Source organism: Canis lupus, chromosome 11 (assembly GCF_048164855.1).
Source record: "Canis lupus baileyi chromosome 11, mCanLup2.hap1, whole genome shotgun sequence".
NCBI lineage: Eukaryota > Metazoa > Chordata > Mammalia > Carnivora > Canidae > Canis > Canis lupus.
Genome location: NC_132848.1, coordinates 48676660 through 48700130, shown reverse-complemented (window position 1 = coordinate 48700130; position 23471 = coordinate 48676660). Strand labels below are relative to the sequence as shown.

Here is a 23471-nt window from a genome sequence, read left to right as displayed (position 1 = left end):
GCAAAGAACTTTCATATACTTACCTCATGTAATTATGGTAGGAATATTCAATAAGATAAGTATAACTGTCCTCATTTTAAGTAACCGTTGGAATTTAGATTATTAATTTGCTACATGTCTCATATCTTCTAATATGAAACAGAGCTGGTCTTCAAATTCAGATAAGACTCCTAATTCTAGTTATTTTCCCTTTATACTAAAGCTTTTTTGTTCTATAACATAACAGTATTTCTAAAAGTAACAATGTTCTGCCAGCTTTCCATTGGTTTGATCACATCCTCTTTCCTAAGAAGCAGGGTAAAAATACTCATGTTTATGCTGCTGGAAATGAGAAAATAAGATTGTATGGGAGGAAAAATGAAACATATTCACTCCTCCTGCCTTGGTTGCCCCATGTGTCAAATGGGAAAAATACTAGCACTCACCTCCTAGGATCTTTGGGTGGGTTAAATAGTTAATACATGCAAGGAGATTAGCAGATGCCTGTCACAGAATAAATGATAACACATTTAGGTATTGTTAGCATTCATTTACTCAATAGGGTTTATTAATTCACTGCCACGTGCCAGATAACCTGCTGGACTTTGGAAGATAAGTCAGTCAGAGTCTTTCCCCTCAAGGGTCTCACAACCAAGTACAGGAGGCATACTCCAGACTGCATGCCATTAGCATGAAGGTTCTGTATAGGGGCGTGCAAGGAGAGATCTGGAAGCACAGCGTAGGGACAGGTATCTATTCTCAGGGGCCTTCCTGTAAGAGGCAAGGTCTGAGCTTGAAGGATAAGTAGAAGTTAGCCAAGTGAAGAAAAGCAGTTGGGGAAAGGGAGCCAGGGGAAGTGATGATGGTGAAAGGTCGGTATGAACATGTTTCTTCAGGCCAGGGGTTCTTGAAAACTTTAATATGCTGGTATGTACTGTGACTCTGCAGTCACAGTGCAGTTACTCACTGAAAATATTGAATCATAGAATCCTTTTTTAATGGAGTATCTTGGGAAGAACTATGTTTTAAAGAACATACTTGAGGAAATTCTGGGTGGGCTGGGTGGTAAAAAAATAATTTAGGTCAGAAATGGGGTGGGCAAGGAGGACGGAACAGGGGACATTGATTAGAGTAATTAAGACAATAGATTTGACAGGACTTGATGAGAAATGAGGGGACCGGGGAGGAGGAAAGATGGTGGGATAATTGGAATGATGATGCCATCAGCAGAGGTGAAGATTTTGGAGGATAAGCATGTTGTTGAAGGATGTGGGGGGAGGTTGGTGGATAGCAAGTTCAGTTTGGAGTCTGTGTTTCAAGATGCCTGAGGGACATCCAATGGAAAACATATTCATGAAGCACTTCAGTATACTGGGTCTGGAGCATAGGAGAGAGTCCTGAGCTGCGTGAAGGATTTGTCCGTGTATAGATGGTATTTTATGCCTGGAGAGTGAATGAAATAACCCAGAGGGATGAGGTAGACTCCTGGGGCATCATCGTTTAGGTGACCTGTGGAGGAAAGAGGATCTCTCAGCAGAGATTGAGTATTTCAACAACCTGGTATTCTTTGGGACATGCTTGTCTGTTCTCCTACGAACCATGAGTATTTTGTTTTGTTTTGTTTTTTTGGAGAGTGCCTGACTCCACCCATGCAGGAAATCTACTCTGTGGGCTACTCCTTCTCCCAAGAATCTTGGTAGTTGCAGAAAGAGGCACTTCACCCACACCCTTAGCTCTCTGAGGAGAGCTGTGTGGTATCCTGCCCAACCCTTCCGAGTTCAGTGCTGGGAGGTGGAGCCATCTTGCATTGTTAAGTTTTTGAGTGTTAGGTCCTTAAATGTAACTGGAGAAATAATGAAAGAGAAGTATTCCATTGGGATTAAACAAGTTCAATGGATTTTAATTTTCCTGATAAACTATTATTAAGAAATTGTTTTGGAGATTTACTCTCTGAGTAGGATTAGCTAACCTACGTTTTTCATTTGGATAAGTAGTTCTTTAATTAGCAACCAAGATTTAGGGAATAGTTTCCCATTGCTTTCTAGAGCATAGGGAAGGTATGTGAAACTGCCAAATGAAGGTTTTCCTCATGATAATGAGGAGCAGGGAAAACAAGAGGAAATTATAATATGTTAAGGGAAAGGATTCTGTTCCTCCAGTGTGCCTGCTTTTATCTTTAGTTCTGGAAGTCTCTGCCGGCATGGCTTTTTTTTTCCCCCCTATTCTTGTCATGCCAGAAGTTGCATATTTCTGGCAAAATGTTCATTACTGGCAAAGGGTGAGCAAGAAATCCTTTGCCAGAGAATTAAGCAAGCAGAAGTCTGTCAAAACAAATATTCTAGTTTGAAAATACAGTCCTGCGGGGGAAGGGGGAGGGGTGGATATCGGAGGAGGCCAGGGCATGTTCTAAGGCTGTGTATTTATTTCATAAGAATTCTGTGTTCTGAAAGACTGTTGCTTGTAGGAATGCTAGAGGAAGCAAGACTGTGGTACATTAAATGTACTGATTAGGAAGGATGGGTTTTCTGGGAATTTGGGGTTCGCTTTTGTGTTTGGAAATTCAGCTCATATGATGGCAGCCTTTGCTAAGAGTAAAACATTTTGATAAGAAGTAAGCTTTTTAATTTTATTCAAGAGACATTTAACAAAACTTATGTTTACATGGAAAAGCTCTCCAACTGAGGATATTAAACATGTATAAACAGCCATGCGCATAAACACATGGTCTACTTCATAAGCATTTATTTGGCTGGAAAATGCTAACTTTAATATAATTTCAGTCTTAAAAGTATTGGCTGATTGATTCAAAAAGGGAAAACTTGGTTTTTCTTTCCCCTAACTTTTCCCCTCTACTTCTTCCTTGTTACCTTAAAAATTTCATTTTATGGAAGACTAAAATTATAGATTGGATAAATGCAAGGTTTTTAGATTTTTTTGCTATGTAGTTTCTTAAAGCTACTATTATAGAAGTTGTTCTTCTAGCTGGAGAAACAGTGTGGCATTTTTGCTTTCCACTGGGATGGGAGTGGGGGCTAATCATATTAAACCTCAAGAATGAAAACCATTGCATGCAAAAGTGGATTTTGAGGATTTCCTGACCACATATCTGTATACAGCTGACATCATTTTTTGAAAGAATTTTTAAAACAAAATATATTGCATTGTGCAATGTTGAAGTAAATGATCATGATAGGATATATTAGTAATAAAAAATAATAGTAATAAAATACAAACCAGTTTATTCTTATCTCCTTTTGGTGAATTTTAGACTTGCTACCCTAAGCAATTCAAGGAACACATGCCTTCTTCCAGAGCAGTGGGAGGAAACCTTCCTGTTCTTTGATCCTCCGATTTGATATACTTTAGTTACTGGAAGAGACATTAATTAATGTAAAATTTCTTTAATTTTAGTAATTCAAATGAATAAAATGTTTCTTAGGGTTTGAAAAGATCATGGTGCACCATTGGAATTTGCCTTTAGTAAATGTAACATTTGTTTTCTAAAGAATTATAACAACATACTTAAATTCCAGAACAGTAAGCAAAATAGCTTAAGTTCACTGACTTGAAAAAACATTCTTTTATACTGCACGGTTCTAAAATAAATACTTAAAAGAAACAGAGAGCAGGCCATTCTATCTTGGATTTCATTTTCCTTCAGATAGAACAGCTAGAACAAACATTCTTGCTAGTTAACATTGCCTGTGTTTTTATGCAGTTAATAACTGACCTGTCAATCACGCCCTATATAAATACGGTAGTTGAATGCTTTCTGCTTTAGAAGCACTTTTATTTACAAGAGCTGCCAGCCAAGATTTCCAAAGGACTCCACGGGCTGTTTGCTTTGATCTGTTTTGAGGGCTGGTCTCTTTATACCTGTTGGTTTGCTATTTATGATACCTTTGTGTAATCAGGTATGGGGAGAGCAGATGTGCAGAATAAACACGTCTTAAGGAAACCAGGGCTCAAGAGAAATCATGTAATTATGCACCAACAACTTTAAAAAGAGAGAGAGAATATTTTCTTGAATCAACTCAGTTGCTGTTTTGACAAGAAAACAGATGTTATGGTATTCACCCCAGAGAAGGAAAAGATTCTCTCTTAAATCTGTTTATAATGAATGGAGGTGGTGTGTGTATCCCCACCCTTCAAAGGGTACTCTCCTTTAAATTTGTAAATTGCTAAGATGTTGCAGCTCTTCTCAGTTGACTTTTACCTTTGACCTTTTTTCATTTGCTCCTTCCCTAGGAAATGTTTACCACATGTCTCTATCCAAATAATTGTCTTTCTGTGGGAATAGTTACCTTTGCATTTTCAACAGCAAATGCCTTTTAATGTTTGAGACTGGTTTCAAAAAAGGATGGCTTTTTGTTGTTGTGTGTTTTTATGATATGGTTTTGGGGTTCCTGCTTCTCCCCACTTGCCCCCATCCCTGTACTTAGGGGACCTGAAAACCAAATTTATCTTTGCATCCCCACAATGCCAAACATCGTGCCTCTAATAGCATAAGGGTTCAGTGAATGAAAGAATGGCTGAAATTAAGAGAAACCAAAGCCCCTTTCGTCTTGTTTCCAAAACGAACTACTGAGTTTAGTTCCTTCCATCTTTCGATTAAATGTTGCCTTAATAATATTATGTATATTATATTTACTGCTTTTCTTTAGGAATCTGAACATTTGAATATATTGGGGAGGTTGTTAACTTTATTTTACTTTGAAATTAAAAAGGTACTTCTACCTTTTTTGAATTAAAAATTTTGCCATCACTTTGTAGTGCTTTTGGGGATAAGACTTAGAGATTTTTAGGCACTTGGAGTTGTTCATCCTACTGCACTGGGAAATTCTCTTTATACTTTTCATACTGATTTTACTGACCTTTTTGGTCAGCAACTTTCCCTTTTGTGACACTGGTGTGAATCTTAGATTTTCCGTGGAAGAGCGCCTGAACACGTCCCAAGGTTTAGAAAGCAGGTCTTTTGTTAACCAGAGTTTTCTCCTTGCTTTGTTGGTGCTCAGAAAACTTTGAAAATCCAGTGTCTGTAACTGGTACTATTGCTGTTTGGTTCCTTGTTTACATAATTTTTAAATGCTAGTATCTATATGATAATGATTATAGTATTAATGTGTCAAGTATAAAATGTAGCCCCAAATACCTTTGGTTCAGCAGCCTCCCCCAGATAATCACCTCCCAGAGTAAAATTATTTCGTAAACTTTCAGGTAGATTAAAGCTTGGCTTTAAACTCTGTGTTCCCTTTACCCAGCTTATGGGGGTCAAAGGTGGTAAAGCCCTGGGGTTGCCTGGAGCCAGCACAAGCCAGTGCAGTCATGCTGCCTTTGTTGAGGCAAGAGCCTCTAAGAGGTATGAAACTGCCAAAATTACATTTGAGCATCTTTGGGCCTTTGATTGTAGAACCTTTGTTGGAAGTTAAGTGGTACAGGGCAGCCCAAGATCAGGCCAGAGAAGCAAGTAGGAGTAAACTCGGGTCGGCCATGCCTCATACACCAGGGTAGAGACAGCCTCGCCAATGATGCACACAGGAACAGTTTTGAAAGCCCGTGGTCCTGCTTACTTGGCAGATTAGCAGAGAGAAAGTCCCCTCCAGTATTTTCATTTTACATTCATCTAAGGCTCAAACCTGTTATTAAGATTTCTGAACAAAGGCCCTATTAACATACACCATCCAGATTGATGACTAACAGCTCTTCCTTCTAGGTACGTAAGGAAATCTGTAACACTTAAAGCAAAATAAAGACCCTAGTCAGGTTGGGGGTGGGTGAAGTAAGGTAGTGGGCGTAGTAAAGGAATAGTTTTGCCTTTCAAAGTCACTTTTCAGTGCTGTTTAAAATGGACTTTTCAGGGGCACCTGGGTGGCTCAGTCAGTTAAACATCTGCCTTTGGCTCAGGTAGTGCTTCCAGGGTCCTGAGATTGAGCCCCACATCAGGCTCCCTGCTCCGTGTAGAACCTGCTTTTCCCTCTCCCTCTGCCTACTGCTCCCTCTGCTTGTTCTCTCTCTCTCTCTCCCCCGCCCTTCTATCAAATAAATAAATAAATAAATAAATAAAATCTTTAAAAATAAAATAAAGTTAAATGGACCTTTCAATGGTTGCTGCATTTTCTCAACTATGCGTGATTTACTGAATAATCTAAAACTTAGCACAGTGATAGGATTTTACTCAAATATCTACGAAAATATACTGTTTTTTAAACTTTCAAACATTGTTTAGAAAAATTCTTTTTTTAATTCTTTTGTATGGGCAATGTAGACTTATGTGAAAATGTTTAGGACAAACCCAAACACAATTCATCATGTTACTCATTTGCCAAAACTTTAAGCCGCTTTCCAGTATTTGAGAAATATGGTTTAAATTCACTAGCTTGGCATTCAGGGCCTTCCACAGACCAGCCTATTCTCTTCCACAGGAGACTTTTTGTTCCAGCCCTTTCCACTGCCCCAGGCAGGCCTCACACATCTCTGCCTCAGCAGAGTCCTCACGCTATCCCCTTCTCCTGCACACACTCTCTTCCTCCTCCCTCAAACTCTTTACTCCCCAGAAACAGTGAATCCTGACCATGCTGCAAGGCCAAGGCTCACTCAGACTAGTTTAGGACCTCTCTTCCTCTGCTTTCTTAAATCTGTCAGCCTCCTGGCTGCCTCGCTTCTTGTGAAACTAGCCTTCCCCGAACATTCCTCTGTAGGTTCTCCCTTCTTCAGCTTCTGGAGCAAGGTTATACCACTTCTTTGGCTCCTGCCATGCCAGTCCTTCAATCATAGTTTGTTTTTGTTTTTCCATGGATTTCTGTCTTGTTTTTTAAACTTGAGCTTTTAAGTTCTGTGAGGCTTAGAATTGTAACTTATATGTGCTAGAGTCTTCCAGAGCACTTAGCCCAGTACTTAATACATGTTTGTCAGTTGGTTGATTGATTGGTGCACGTCGCAGGCCCAGGGCTTGACATATTTGCAGTCTGTGAAGACAGCAAGCTATTTTCAGAACCACTGGGTACCTTTGTACCAGGTTTATTTTTTGGCTCATGCTTGGTATTGGAGATGTTAGGCCTAGTTCTGTCCAGAAAATCTATTTTCCAAATCTTTGCATCAACAAAATGGTGTTATAGTCACACCCTGGGGCAGTTTGACGCCAGTATTGCCAACTCTTTCTTATGCTGACTCGTGGACCCTGTTGAGTGTTCCTCAGATCTCATTTCAGCTTTCTGGGTTACTTTTATTTTTAATTAAAGGAAAGCTTATGTCTAAGCCCTTTCTTCAACCAAAGGCAAGTGAATATTCATTAAATGTTTACTTTCTTGATTTTAATTCACTTTAGCAAGTGATAACTCAGGTGGGATTATGCCCTGACAGAGATCTGACAGGGTCCTTGTTCGTGGCAGTTATTGACTTTTCCAGTATTAACCTTTTTGATATAGCATGAAGCCAGCATTCTGGTGTGTGCACCATATAAGGCACTGGCTTTCTTTTAATTTTGTGTTTTGAGTTTGAGGAAGATGCCTACTCTGCCAAGTAGGGACTTTTGAGACTTCAGTGCTTAACTCATTTGATCTGAAAATTACTGGTAAAATTACCACTTTTGCTAAGTATTAAACCAAGTCTTGGAATAGTGAGTGCCCTGGTGTGACTGACACAGCATGCTTTGAGGCTTCTGAAAGCTCAGGCCAGGCTTGAAGAAGAGGTTTTAATGTACCAGTAGGAACCCATGCTCACGGAGGTCAGTCCTTCACATCTGTGTAGCGCTTTTTGACACTCCTGCCACTTACTCATTAACAGATATCTTTTGAGCATTAGCTAGGAACTAGGCATTGTGCTGGGTGGCTATGATGATGAGCAATCACCAGATATTTTACTTCTCTGTTATTTTGAATTTTAATTTCTAGTCTGTTTCCTCTTACTAACATGTCAGCTCCTTGGGGATGGGCTATGTCTCCAGCATTTATAGCAGTCCCTGACATATAGCAGAAGCCCAGTAAACCTTTATCAGCGTTTGGATGAAGTTCTACAGTGAGGCAAGTTGGCATTGCTATAAGAGCACATGGAAGGTACATGTAACCTGGCTTGGGCAAATCAAGGAAGACATCCCAGAGCAATAAAGATAATGGCTGAACAGAAGGATACACAGTATTTAGCTAGGAGGCCCCTGGGTGGCTCAGTGGTTGAGCGTCTGTCTTTGGCTGAGATCATAATCCTGGGGTCCTGGGTTTGAGTCTCGCGTCAGGCTCGCTGTAGGGAGTCTGCTTCTCCCTCTGCCTATGTCTCTGCCCCTATCTCTCTCTCATGTGTTTCTCATGAATAAATAAGTAAAATTTAAAAAAAAAAAAAAGAAAGAAAGATACCATGGAGTATCTTTACATTACAAAAAAAAAAATTAGCTGGGAAAGAAGAGGTGAGTTAGGTGGGAGACTACTCTGGTGCAAAAGTCTAGAGGTGACACGAGCCATCACAAAATAGGATTGCTGGGCAGCCCTGGTGGTGCAGCGGTTTAGCGCCGCCTTCAGCCCAGGGCCTGATCCTGGAGACCCGGGATCGAGTCCCACATCTGGCTCCCTGCATGGAGCCTGCTTCTCCCTCTGCCTGTGTCTCTGCCTCTCTCTCTCTCTCTCTGTCTCTCATGAATAAATAAATAAAATCTTTAAAAAAAAAAAATAGGATTGCTGTGTAGAGTACAAGGGAGGGGGGCAGGAGGTGAGGTAGGGTCTTTGTCAGCCAACTTGAGGATGTGGGAGCAAGGAAAGCATTTTGAGCACGGATACAACAGGACTAGATTTGTTTCAGTTTGATCATTTTCACTGTGGTGAAGAGAACACACTACGGTAGCTGAATTGGAAATGAAAGCTGAAGACTGGGAGATCAATTTGTTGGAATAGTTTTGTTTGTCAGGATAATATAGACTGGTGGTACTCAGACTTACGGATTTTATGAACCAGCAAACTTCTTTTTTAAATATTGAGGCTCAACATAATAGAGTTGCTGACCTTTTCATTTTGTTAAGTAGAGACATTAAGCAAACAAACAAAAACCACCTATCAGTATCATTTCATAAAGTAAAGGACATATCCACAAATCTACATACCCCACTCACACAGGAGAATCTCAAATAAACGTTAGCTATCTAAATGGAATATATTTAGCTTGATGAAAAACTTACTAAATGGCCCTGTTTTGTCCCCCTTCTCCCTTTTCCCCATGATTGGGCACGTATGTGATCTGATATTTGTAAACCGGTGATCAAGCCTAGGAAAAAATGTTGGCAGTCTGAGTTAGAGTAACGACTATGGTGATGGGAAGACCACAGTTGAGAGAAAGAAGGTGGAATCAGTAGAAGTCAGTGATTTCAAAGTGCTTTCAGATCTCTTACCTCATTTGATCCTATGGTAGCTGTGTGAGGTGGTTAGGTGTAATTATCCCCACTTCACAGATGAGGAAGCTGAGACCCAGAAGTCAGGTGACAAGTCACATCTGGTAACAACCCCCTGAAGTGGGACTCTGGATGCATGGCTCCTCCACTCTGCCCTTTTGGGTTTGCTCAGATTTCAGGGAAGAAAGGAAAAGGAATCATGGGCTCCCTGTGAGTCATGTCTTTTAGGACAAAACATATGATATAGTCCATTCTTAGGATAAAACAATATTTCGCAGATGACTCTTTGATTCATCCTCATTTCACAACATCATCCATTACCAATCCATGAACTTGAGTAACCCTATTTAAATTAGGCCAGAGAAGACTAAGAGGCTTCTTTGGCTGTATTTTCATTTTTATCCTGTGTTACCCTTTGTCCTTTCTATAAATAAGCCTTGGCCACACTATTTATGGGATTTTGTGGAGGGGGAGACAGTGAGGAGGTAATGCTCTATGTGTATATAAGGATATTTATCTCCTACCACCTGGTTTGCTATGTTTATTTCCCCCTTTTGTTCTTTAGTATGCTTGCAGATTAAAGTAATTTAGTGCTACCTAAATTCCAAAAAGACTGGGACACACTTTATAAGGGACTTCCTCTTGTTGAAGGGCAAAGAAAGGAAGTGGAAGTAAATAAAAACAAAATTGGGCTTAAATGGGGGAAAAAATGAAGCAATAACAATTTGAATCGGACAAAAGGAAAAAATGTATTAGAAAATATTTGCGGGTAGTTCCCTGTAAATGGCGTTATAAACAACATTTTTGGTGTACAGTCATAAAATCCTCTGACCTATGAAACACCAATTTAATGGTATCAATTAAAAAGAAGAGGGAATGCCAAAATTTACATATGAAAACTATCACTGACTTTTCCTTCAATTAGTTGTTTTTATTTAGGCTTTATATCAATCATTTTGTAGGCTGCCTGGTTTCTGACAAATTTGGAGACTCTCTGTAAAACTATTAGAGTGACTTTAAATTATTTCTGTACAGACTCAACTGCTAGCCAGTCTATTGTAATCACAAATGATCAGATGAGAAATGTGGTATTCTTTTCCAAGATGAAATATATTTTTTGAAGCATCTGCAGCTATTTCTGTATATTCCATTATGGAAGTGTTTATTTTTGCTACTAGAGTGAATACATCAAAAACAAATAGTGTTTTCTGAGAATGTGTGAGTGGAAGAGTGTGAGAGCAACATTGGGTACTGTCATTGCCTCACACATATCGTGTGTGTGTGTGTGTGTGTGTGTGTGTATGAGAGAGAGAGAGAGAGAGAGTTTGTTTAGACACCCAAACCATGTTTTTTCTACCAGTGTGGATTCACCCATTTCATTTTATAGCTTTCTTTCTCGCCTTTGGCTCTTACATATATAATTTAGTGTATGATTACTGTTAAGTATAGGTGTTAACACATTTAAAATATTACATATATTTTTTATGTGAAACCCAAATTTCACCCCTATTTTCAAATGCCTCCGCTTAATGTATTTTTAAAGACTTATTTGTATAGCAAGAATGAAAATGACCTATGTTCTCTGGTACTCTTGGATCTTAGGATCTCAGAGTATGTTGACTTTAGTGGTAATTTATACCGATCTCCTCTTTGTTCCTTTCATCTCTCTTTAAAGTGGGGAGAGAAACAAAGAGGGTGAGGTAGCAGGATCCAAGGCCTAAGAACAATGCACATATAATTTGTTAAGAAGGTACAATGTTAAATTTGCCCACATATTATCTCATTCCTCACAATAACTCCACAGAATAGGAACTATTATTCCCAATTTATAGAAAACAAAACAGAAGACTCAGCAGGGTTGGACAAATCACTCAAGGTTACACTTATAAGTAGTACTGATCTGCTCTGGCTGATTCCAAAACTTTGCTCTTTCTGTATATTTTATTTCCTCATTCCCACTCCACCACAGAGTAAATAATAAATGGGACATGGTTTTAAATTTTACTGTATGATGTAGTAGCAGCCTTTTCTAAAATATGATGCTGTGCATATTATTTAAAAAAAATATGTTGCCTTTGGAAATAGGCTTAGTTTAGGAAGATAAAGAATATTTGAACTGGGTCACATGGGTGGCTCAGTTAAGTGTTCGAGTCTTGATTTTGGCTCAGGTCATGATCACAGGGTCATGGATTCTAGCCCTGCATTGTCTTCTGTGCTCAGCAGGGAGTCTGCTTGAGATTCTGTCTCTCTTTCTCCCTCTGCCTCCTCCTTCCCCATGCTCTCTCAGAATCTCTAAAATAAATAAATAAATCTTAAGAAAAAGAATTTTTTTTTAAGATTTATTTATTTATTAATGAGAGACACATACACACACAGAGGCAGAGACACAGGCAGAGGGAGAAGCAGGCTCCATGCAGGGAGCCCGACGTGGGACTCGATCCCGGGTCTCCAAGATCACGTCCTGGGCTGAAGGCGGTGCTAAACCGCTGCACCACCCGGGCTGCCCCAAGAAAGAATATTTGAACTGCCTTAGTTTATGGTCATATTATTACCTTTGTTAGAACTCATGGCATTATTTTACTTTAATTTTTAAAAAAGATTTTATTTATCTATTTGATTTTAGTATATGTGCTGCCGAAGCGAGCACTGTTTATCTATTTGAGAGAGAATGCACATGAGTGAGAGAATACAAGCAGTGGGCGTGGCAGGCAGAAGGAGAAGGAGAAACAGACTCCCTACTGAGCAGGGAGCCTGATGTGGGACTCGATCTCATGACCCTGAGATTATGACCTGAGCTGAAGGTAACCACTTAACTGACTGAGCCACCCAGGTCCCCTGGTAATATTTTACTTTAAATGTGATTATATAATTGAGATGGCTTAATTTTGGGGAGTTGCACACATTTTTAAGACTTTTCTTAGAGGTATTTATATACTTCAAATATTTACTGGGAAGTATCTTTGCAAGGTTAGGTAAAACATTTTACCAAACTCCTAGCTTCAACGGGCCTCTGTTGGGAAAAGTTAAATAGCACTGTAGAGCAGTCTTCTGGCATTCAAGCAGTTCCTCTGCTCAAATAACGGTGAATATAATTGATGGTCTTAGTAATAAGGTCATAAAGTCAAAAAGAGTTACCACAATGTGGTCAACATTTTGACCATAAGGAACAGTATGTAAAAGTTGGTTAGCTGAAAGGGTTTCCTGCCTCCTTAATAACTATTGTGTCTCTATTTCTTTAGAGTCATAGCCGAGTTGGAAAGAAGGGAAAATTTTTTTAAGTAGAACATTTTGTGTTTAGAATTGGTGTTCTTTAAATTCATAGAATGAAAAGCTTCTGTGGATGAATATAAACCAGACATAGCCTTTGAATAAAAATACCTTTCTGCTATGTTGCTTATTCACAGTGGTCTTCATTTGTGCCTTCTTGTTGACCTGTCTGTAACCCTTATTTGACACATTACCGAATTTCATGTTTCTGTTTTTAACTGGTAGAATTTCTCGTTGCATTGGAGTATGTGTACGTGTGTATTTGTGTGACAGGGAGAGAAATACTACAACCATTCCAAGAAACAGCCGCCATCTAAAATTACAATCAGTATGAGAAAAAGAATAGAGCTTCTTTAAAAAAAAAAAAAAGACGAATTAAATAGAAGCAGACATAATATAGGGACCAGAAGAAAACTTTTAAAAAGGTTAATATTCTCAGAGAAATAAGATGAAATTGATTACATGAACTACACGAATTAAGAACAGAATGGTATCTTAAAAAGGAGCAACCAGAGAATAAGAAAGAGCTCCAGAAATTTAAAAGTATGATAACCCAAATAAGATTTCGGTACATAGGTTGGAAGACAGAGTAAATAACTCTTTCAAAGGTCAAACTAAAGAGAGCAAGAGGGATGGAATGTGGAAGAGAAAAAAAATAAGAAAACTAGAAGATTATTTCAAGCAGTTCACATCCAGCTTATAGAAGAGCTGAGAAAATTGAGAGCAGGAAATTGTCAAAGGAATAATAGCACAGGAAAATTTCCTGAAAGTAAAGGACATGAGTTCTAGTACAATGAATGGAAAACAATCCACACCACACATCATCATGCAATGTCTTAAATTTTGTAGGGGAAAAGAACCTCAAATAGTTAACATTTAGAGAATTAAGAATCAAAATGGCATCAGACTTAGAAGACAGAAGTTAATGGAACCTTCAGAATTACCTTCAAAATTCTGACAGCATGTGATTTCCTTCTTCTTATTTTGTGTTCAGCCAGACTATTGATCCAATGTGGAAATAAAATAATTGAATGTACTCTTATTTGAAACAGTTTTTAAAAATTAAGAATAAGGAAAACTAGATTTTTTTCTTTCTACTTCCAGAACACAAATGAGTGAAGGCACCTAAATATTTTATAAAGAGCAAGTTCCTAAACAACATTTGTTCAACACACCAATGTCTGCACTCCTCCCAAACAACTTTGTATATTGAATGTATAATTTTAACATTTTTTATATGTGTGTAGGAAAGGTTTAGAATGGGGCAGGGTGAAATTTCTTTTACTACTTACTCTGTATATTATCTGATTTTTTAAAAAATGAGTATACATTAATTGTAATCAATAGAATATAATTTAGAAGAGAGGAAGAAAAGAGACATGACTTATTCCTTCATTTATTTTTAAAAATATGGGAAGTGCATGCTATGTCTGTCTCCTCTACTAGGTTCTGTAGGAGATACAGTTGAAGTAGCAAACACAGCCTCAGCCTTTGAAGGATTTTGGGTCTGGCTGTTAAGGGGAAACACGCATGGAAGGGAATGGCTCCCAGCCGTGTTGAAAGTCTGCCTCTGTGTGATCTCAATGTACAGGCTACTCTCAGGGCCAAGCAGATGGCTTTCCAGGGTCTGCAAAGAGATGGCAGCCTACTTACTTCAGAGTACTTTTAAAAAACCAGCATTCGTGAGAACACCAAACACAGGACCCTGATCTTGGAATGTCTAATTTAATAACTTTCATTTGCATTTCTATAGAAACCAACATGCTTCCTGCTGCCAACCCCAGGAGCCAGAGGTTAGGGTTTTTAATAATAATAACAATAATGAGTTATACTTATTCCAGATTAGTTTTCTGGCTTTCCAAAAAACAAATGGCTAAGATGTCCAAAATGTTCCTATCACAACTCTGCCAAGTGCTGGCTTCTCCTCTCTGTCTGGAGATCCAGCCAATCTGTTGAAAATTATCCTTTTTTTTTTTTTTGAGTACTTCCAGGCAGTTCAGAAAGACTAAATCCTACAGGCTGAGATGGACAGCCACAAATGGAGACTCTTTTCCATACTTCTGCAGCAGAGGAAAATGACACTTTGTGTTCTGAGTCTTATTTCATTTCTTCTAAGTTCAAATTTGGGAAAATGTACACCGGATATCACATCATACCTAGTTGTGGACAACACTGTGTATTAATTGGGAGTATAACATTTGCCTGGTGACTCTTTTTTTGTTTTTGTTTTCCTTGTAAATAAGCCTTGGCCTAAGTGTTCACAAACTTACAGAAACATGGATTCAGTGGGGGAAAAGAAGCATTGAGCCTAAATAAGAATAAGTCCATACTCTCTTTTCTGGTTTGATTTGCATGAGATTTAGAGGGGCTTTGTTTTTATTTTAGTTTTTGTTTTGGGGGGTGTGTGGAAGGTGGTTAGAGGTATTATAATGAATTAGTAAGATTCTCTTAATTTAAATACAGAGAGACTTGAAACTTATTAGACCAAATGGAAGATCAGTGGTCCCATGATCTCCAAAATACTTTTGTAAGAGCAGATGGATAGATTTTTTAAAGATTAGTTTAGTTGGCATTTTACCTGCTCATCTACTCCCTTTAAAGTCAGTGGATGGGCCTGGCTCAGTGCATGGGAGTAGAAGCTCAGGTTGGGAACTATAATCTAACGTGACCAGGCTGATCGACAGCAGTAGAGAGATCGCTATCTGACCCAATCATGGGACATGTACTCCTGTGAAAACTGGCCTATCTGGGCCACATTGTCCTCTGCTCATTAAGTGGATGCCTCACACAGGGATGGTTGGGTTCCCTGTGTAATAAAACTTTGAAAAGTCTGGTGGCTAGATTGGGGAGCAAGAGAATTGGGTTCTAGTCCTACACTTTCCCCCTAGACTGTATTTTGATTTTGGGAGACTCCCATAATTCCTCTGGGCATCATTTTCCTCATCTGTGAGATTAAATGATCAGAATAGTAGATTTTTCTGAAAGTCCTTCTAGTTTGAATATGTTCCTTGAAGGTTGGGGCTATATTGGCACCTTTCCTTTGCTTTAATAATACAAATTGGCAAATTAATACCAGCCTTAGTGAAAATGTCTATAGGGTTTGGAGTAGGATATTGAAACAGTTCATTGAACAAAAGCATTATAGGAATAGAAACCAAAAAACTTATTTTGAAATATTGGACCTAATGCTAAATTAGCATTAGCATTGTTAACACATAAAAAAAAAACTAGGTGGTTTTTTGCTAGTGTTTTGGATGAAGCAGCTTTAGCACTATTTGAACTGTTTGCATGTTTAGTGCATGTTCTTGACTAGGGTTTTAATACTTACACGATGCTCTTCAAAATTATCTAGTAAGAATTTTTTTCAGCTCTGCACACATCTTTATAGAGTCAGGGGATAGGACCCCCTATGGTTGAAGAGAGGATAGCCCATGGTTAATTGGGGCAAGATTTGTGGAGGGAGTTCTGAGAAAAACATTAAAAGGCAGCAGGTATTTACAGAGCGCCTCCTAGGTGTTGGCACCATTTTACGTGTTGGGATTGGAGCAGAAACAAGACAGCTTTCAGTTTCAAGGAGCAACTTCCTAGTGAGAGGAGACGGACTTGAAAACATGTTTAATAAAACAAGAGTTTTTGTATGGAATGGTGAGCAGTGGTGGATGGAGTGTGCTTCTTTAGCTAGAGAGGTTGGAACAATGGGGATAATAGGAAGGGAGGAGGTAAGGAATGTGGACTTTGTCTTGCAAAACCTTCAAACTCTAAAGTGTACCTCTTGAGTTCATGGAGGTGTATCTCAGGGCCTATGCTTGCTAAGGATGAGGAGGAGGCCAAGTGTGATCACTCACCTCACAACCCAGCTTCAACCAGAAAGAACAATTTTGGCTCTGTTTTTTTTTGTTTTAAATATTGGGATTATATTTGAAAATAGTGCGTTGCTTTAAAGATTTGAAAACAACTGCCTGGGAATAAACCAGTTATGTCATTCTTGCCTGTTAGTGTCTTAGCTCTTATGTTTTGGCCACTGTGATAAAAAGGCAAAATACCCCCCCCCCCCCCCCCAACAAAGTCCCAATCCCTGGAACCTAGAAATACTACCTTGTAAAAACAAGAGCTCTGTGTCGATGTTGATTCAATTAAGGCTCTTACAGTGGAGTGATTATCTTGGATTGTTTGGGTGGACTCTAGTGCAATCACCGATAAGGTGAAGGCAGGGTGAGGTCTGAGAGACAGAAGAGAACACAGTGTGACCACAGAGGCAGAGATTAGAGCTATAGAGCTACAGGCCAAGAAAGGCCAGCAGCCACCAGAAGCTAGAAGAGACGAGAATCAGGTTCTCCTCTAGAGCCTCTGGAGGTGCCCCGCTGGCACTTTGATTTTGGACTATTCTTTTTTTTTTTTTTTTAAATAAATTTTTAAGACTTTATTTATTTTAGTGGGGGAAAGGCTGAGGGAGAGAGAGAATCCCAAGCAGGCTGCATACCCAGCGTGGAGCCCAACACACTGCTCAGTCCCACAACCTTGAGACCATGACCTGAGCTAAAGTCAAGAGTCAGATGCCTAACTGAGCCACCCAGGTGCCCCAAGACTTTATTTTTAAGTAACCTCTACAATGAACATGGGGCTTGAATTTACAATCCTGAGATTAAGAGTTGCATACTCTCTCTACTGACTGAGCCAGCCAGACTTCCCTAGACCATCGATATTGTTTTAGATTTCTGGCTTCTAGAGCTGAGAGAAAATAAATATAGTAGTTAGGATAGATTGTCTCTTCCTTGATACCAGCATCCCTTTTATTCAGTATTACCTTTTCCACAGAGTCTAACTTGGTCGCTTGAGTATCATAGCTGTGTTTTAGTTACCTGTTGCTGCATAACAAACACCTTAAAATTTAGTGGCTTAAAGTAACAACTCATTATTTCTCACAGTTCTGTAGGTTGACTAGGTTCAGCTGGTTCACCTTCACCACGTGGTGTCATCTGGGATCACTCAGGTGAATATCTGAGACCTCAGCTGGGACTGGAATGACCAAGATGGTTTCACAATCACATGTCTGGAACCTCAACAGGGAGCAGAAATGATGGGTGTGGGGGGTAGAGAGGGGGCGGCTCGTGAGGCCTCTCTCTAGCAGAGTAGTCAAGTCTGGAACACTGTGAATGCGTAAGCTGCCATGCCTCTTGAAGCCTAAGGCAGAACTGGCACAGCATCACTTCCTCTGCCTTCTGTTGATCAAAGAAGTCATAGGCTAAACCAGAGTCAGAGGGAAAGGAAATAGATCCTACCTCTTGAAGGGAGGGAGGCATGCTACCCTATAGCAAGGGTAGTAGGAGTTATTTTTGGCCTTCTTTGCAAACAGTCTACCCTAAACTGTTTAGAAAATGATTCTCGAATTAACTATTGGAGATGGACTGATTGTGAGATTTTATAGATGACAGGATTTAAAAAGAAACATTCTCTAAGAAACAAATTTCTGAGGTAAAAAAATCCATATAAGCTGCCCAAATAGGACCTTGCACACATGAGGAATTCAGGAGATGCATGTTTACTGACCATCTGGCTGTGTAATGAGTAGAAATGTATGTCCAGGGTCACCCTTGGGCCAATAATTTCTACAAGGAGAGTAGCAGGGCATTTCCAGAACCAAGAGTTGCCACTTCTCTCCATGGGTTAGTATGGTGATGGCTGATTTTGTGATTTGAGAGATTCTCCACCTGGAAAGCCGCTCCCAAAGGGAAGGATTTGGAAAACTTTCAGGAAGTTCAAGAATGTCATAGCTCTCTACGGAGGATCCGGGGGAAGATGATATTGGCAGGAGACCTGGTCGGAGTCGGTGCTCTTAGAATAGAGACTCTGAAGAAGATGCTCTTCCTTTAACTTCCTTCATGGTTTGCCTGAAATTTAGTAAGAGGACTTCCTGATGGAACCATTGCCATAATCACAAGTGCTTGCTAAGTGTGAGATTCTGGCCATGGGGCCTCTGACATCTGTTCAGTCTAATCACTCATTCTTTTTAAATTACCACCACTCAATGGAGAAATGCTGGTGTCAGGCCCACTCACAGAGGTGGGGAGAGGATTCTAGGAACAAAGTCAGAGATGGATGGTCCTCCTGGTGGGGTTCCAAACCCAGATTTCTTTTTTATTAGTTCTTTCTGTTTTATTAGTTTGCATTTGCTCCTCCTTTGAAATGTATGTGTGCTTTGTCTTCTTTGTAGGTTTGTTTCCATTTCGGGGTACTGGTTTTCTTAAGATGCGTTAACTCTTTCTATCAGCAATCACTGTGGCAAGGAGACACAGGCCTGAAGCTGATTTCTCTCCTCTAGAGTGGTTTTATAGGCCAGAATCTGGGGAGTAGCTAGGTTTTAATAGTTTATTGGGTTCTCATTTGAAAAACCGACTAAAAACCTCCAGGCTTTTGCCTTCAGTGTTTGTTTTCATCTAATGAAACCAGGTTTATGGTGTTTGCTCCATGGCCTGTGAATAAGTCCTGTTTTGTGTTTTTTGTTTTTTTAAAACCAGGCACAAGCTATGCCTTTGCTGCTGTTTACTATGGAGTTCCCTCTTCTGCATGTTTTTGCTTGCCTTTCAAGCTTTCTCTCTTTATATCTTTGTACATTACTCTCTTGATTCCTGTTCCTGAGATGACTCAAAATGATAGGGGATCTGTATATAGGAATTGGGGGGGAAAAAGGAATTGGGGGGATACCTATTTTTACTTGTGACACCACAAAGCACGATCATTTTTTTTTTTTTTTAATCAGGATGCTTTTGTTAAACTCAGAAGCATTTGCTTTCAGCATTTCAATATCCATATGTGTGGCAGATCTTAGGATGGGGTCTCTAAGAGAAATAGAATCTTGATTCAAATGAAGATTTTCCTAGGCTTTTAGATGGCAGGCAGGATTCAAAGACGGTCAAAATGATGAAAGCATAGATGCTCTCAAAAACTAGAGCATTACCATTACCTCGGCATTACCAAGATTAGATGTGGAATGTGCAAACCGAGGGAAGCTCCGAATGTGGCTGGGGTAGGGACGGCCTTCCATGCATGGCTTGGCCAGGCTGGGGACGAGTCATTCTGGGCCTGGTGTCTGGGTTAGGCCCCCGGACATATGTTCAAATGTAGGAAACACATGGAGAGTATACTGCACTGAAGCTACTGCATTCAAATGGGTCCAGATTGATATAGAACAGTGTTCTTGATAAGTGTAAAAAGCGGGGGGGGGGGGAATATCTAAGGAGAAGAAACATGTAGATAGGCAGACATCGGAACAGACTGGCAGCCATCTTTAGGTGATGGGTTCATGGTGGTTTTCAGATTTTTCTTTGCAGTGTCCTTTATTATCTGATTTTTCCTCAGTAAACAAGTAGTGCTAGAATAATTTTTAAAAAGCTTTTAAGGGGTACCTGGGTGGTTACACATCTGCCTTTGGCCCAGGTCATGATCCCAGGGTCCTGGGATCAAGCCCCGCATCAGCTCCCTGCTCAGAGAGGAGTCTGCTTCTCCCTCTCCCTCTGCCCATCCCCATAACACCTTGTTCATGCTTGCTCTATCACTCTCAAATAAATAAATAAAATCTTAAAAAAAAAAAAAAAAGCTTTTAAAATAAGACAGAATGGTGCTGGGCAGGCATTTTCATTCATTCAGTCAACCTCTGTTGCCTGCCAATTTTGTTCACAGACTTGGCTGGGCTCTGGGGGAGCCCACCACTGAATGGATCAGACATAGTGCCTTGGAGCTCACAGCCACTCTGTGCTGCTGGTGCTGGGCAAGTGGATTGCTTCAAGGAGCTTCTGTGTTTCCCCAAGGGCCTCTCCATGGGTTGGGCCTGCATAGTTCTTACCTGATGGGATGGGGAATAACTCACCTTTTGTAGAGTCTTGACAGTCCCAATGTTAAAGCTGCCTTATTCTCATTCTCTATCCTGGCTTGTTTGTTTTCACCTTTGTCTGTGTGTTTTATCCCATTCACAGTATTTGGTGGTCTCCTTTTGTCTTCCTTGAAGCTTAAATTTACAGAGATTCTGTTTTTCCTTTTTGGTTATCACTTCTTTTGTTTCCATAAAGTTGCAGGGCTAGTTTTTGGCCACATAGATAAACAGGTTTGAAATGCCTGTCACTGGAGAATTTACCCCCAGGGCTTGCTATATTTGTGGAGGTGACATATCAGCCTGTTTGCTTCTGTGGGTGAACTAGAATTGAACTATTTGTAAATCAGTGAGACAAGCTTTATATATTTGTGTTTAAGAAATTGCAACTATCAATTTATTAACTCGAATCAGGATTCTGAATGTCCTTAGATATAGCTAACGATTCACTTTAAGAAATTTTTAATTTGTTACCATCTTAGTCATAATTCCTTTTCTCCTTGATGAGGAGAAATTGTGTTGAAGTTGGATGGGTGGTTAGGTGTCAGTTGGGGGCGGGGGGGTACCAGTCACTGAGAATAGAAAAAAGGCTTAAGGCAGAGGTTAAGGTCATCTATATTAGGAATGTTTTTCCTCTCTGGCTAATCTTACCTATTCATTCATGGCCAGAATATTTACCAGTCAGCCAACGTTTATGCAAAATTGTGGTTTGTATCAAGAGTGATACAGGGAAGTATGAATATAATCCTTTCCCTATAGATATTTATGCTATAGTTGAGGTAAAAAGGTATTCAGTGAATGTCCATTGGGTCACCGTCTTTCTACCCTCTCTCTAGTCCGGATTATCTGCTCTTGTCATCTTTCTCTGCTGTTCAGAAACCTTCAGTGCCTGTAAGACGCAGGCTAAGCTGCTTAGTCTGGCATTGAAATTTCTAAAAACTTGTATGCCATCCTGCCTTTTCTATCTTGTCTTGTCACAAAGTCCTCTTTTCATCCAGCCAGTTTATCTACCCAGTTAGTTTCTGTAACTACATACTTTCTCCATGCTATTTTCTCTTCCTTTTAATCCATTCTTACCCAATTTTCCAAAACTCATCTTGGTCTCCCATGTTTCCCACACACCATTCCCTAACGTCTCCAACTGCCAGTGATATCTTTCCCAACTCTCCTGTTCTGGAAGCTTCAGTTATTTGATCCTTGAAGCAGTTTGCCTTACCTAGTTACAATCTATGCATATGCCTTGTGTTCCTAACCAGATCTTAATCCCCAAGAGCAGTGACTATCTCAAACTGTAGTGTCTTCTGTGCGATCTAGCACAGTGTTCAACATGAAGTATGTAGGTATTTAAAATATTTGCTGCTTTCCTGAGAAAACTATGATCAAGCTATAGTTTTTTGTTTTTTGTTTTTTTAAGATTTTATTTATTTAGGGACACCTGGGTGGCTCAGCGGTTGACCCTCTGCCTTTGGCTCAAGTCATGATCCTGGGGTCCTGGGACTGAGTCCTACATCTGGTTCACCTCACTGCAGGGAGCCTGCTTCTCCCTCTGCCTATGTCTCTGCCTCTCTCTCAATGTGTCTCTCATGAATAAATAAATAAAATCTTTTAAAAAATGTTTAAAAAAATAAAATAAAGCTATAGGTTACGGACCTATATGGGCAGTCCCAAACCTGTGAGCAGCCTATGCCTTTTGCTGTAGTTGAGAATCAAGAATGAGAAGTTTGGTTAAGCCCCTTAGATAATTCTGATATCTTCCTATGTGTTACCTCTTGAGGTAAGGTTTTATAAAACACAAGAATTGTTAATAGTGAATATCCTTCAGGCAGGACTCTGTACATATTTAGCCAAGTCTTTACTAGCCATTGGCTGATGCAGAAATGAGATGATGCTAATCTAGCAAGTACTCGGCTCTTCTCCATTTGCAGTGAATTGGAGCCCTGGCCAGAAATAGAGTTGACTTCTTTCTTTCTACCTTTCTTTCTTTAAGATTTTATTTATTTATTTATTCATTTAGCCCATCTCCCACCCACCTCCCTCCATCAACCCTCAGTTTGTTTTCTGTAGTTAAGAGTATTTTTGAGTTGACATTTTCTTAACAGTATTGAGGAGCCTGAGAATGCTAGAATAGAAGGCAACTCCTGTGTACTCAGAGTGCCTAAGCAAGGTCAAAATTCTCTGAAAATAATTTTGGTTTTTCTTAAACTCTGACAGATGCACAGTTGATGCTTCAAAGTCCTACACCATTAAGCATGGACACAATAACTTTAACAGAATATTTTTTTAAGATATAGCCAAAACTCACCAAATTATTAAGAACAAATCAATTCCTTAAAACATTTACTGAACGTTTAACTTTGAGTAACATACCTTCTTCATATGATGTGCAACATTAACTAGCAATAAATATCTGCTAAGGTAACTGAATAAGGTAATTCGCTGTTTGGGACAATTAGTTTTAATTCAATTAAGACAATGACTTTAATTTGAGAATAGTAGCTCCACAGCCCGTTTCTCTGGCAGTATTTGTGGTCAGCAGAGCCTGTTATTTATCAAGGCAATTTCTAGATCATGGTAATGCAATCACATGGTCTGCTTACATGAGAATAGTTAATCTCTCTAACACTACCAAGAGATATCAGACCATTTAGGAATGACTTACTGGAAATATGGATTCTTCAAGAAGGCATATCCACAGGCTTTATGGTATAGTTGGAGAGATTCTATATGCTATATGGACAAGTACATGCAGAGATCTCAGTACTGAATTCATACACAATTTTAAGTGACTCCACTAAAAATGGAAACTGATGTTCTTGACCAATTTTGCTTAGTGATACTAAAGAATGTAACAACGGCCTATAGTGGAATGGTTTTGTGATCTCCCTGTGTAAAACATTGACCCTGCAAAGCCCAGGTTTGCCATTTATTAACAAGGAAATTTACATTTCATTGTTTGTAACAGTAAGGTGATGACCAAAAGGCCTATCATTTGGG

General features: G+C 39.5%; 1 protein-coding gene and 1 long non-coding RNA gene across 9 annotated transcripts in view; one reads left to right on the top strand and one right to left on the bottom strand.

Annotated features, from left to right (window-relative positions):
* Positions 1–23471, top strand: part of THADA (THADA armadillo repeat containing) — a 332010-nt gene that overhangs the window by 117265 nt on the left and 191274 nt on the right. The window lies entirely within an intron of this gene.
* Positions 44–21629, bottom strand: LOC140600137 (uncharacterized). Of its 2 annotated transcripts, XR_012003317.1 has the most exons (4): positions 21555–21629; positions 20478–20615; positions 3214–3348; positions 45–1488 (listed from the first exon to the last, which is right to left on the bottom strand). It is a non-coding gene; the product is annotated as an uncharacterized lncRNA (long non-coding RNA). The 2 variants fall into 2 exon arrangements; XR_012003316.1 differs by lacking the exon at positions 21555–21629 and having other exon boundaries at positions 44–1488; positions 20478–21538.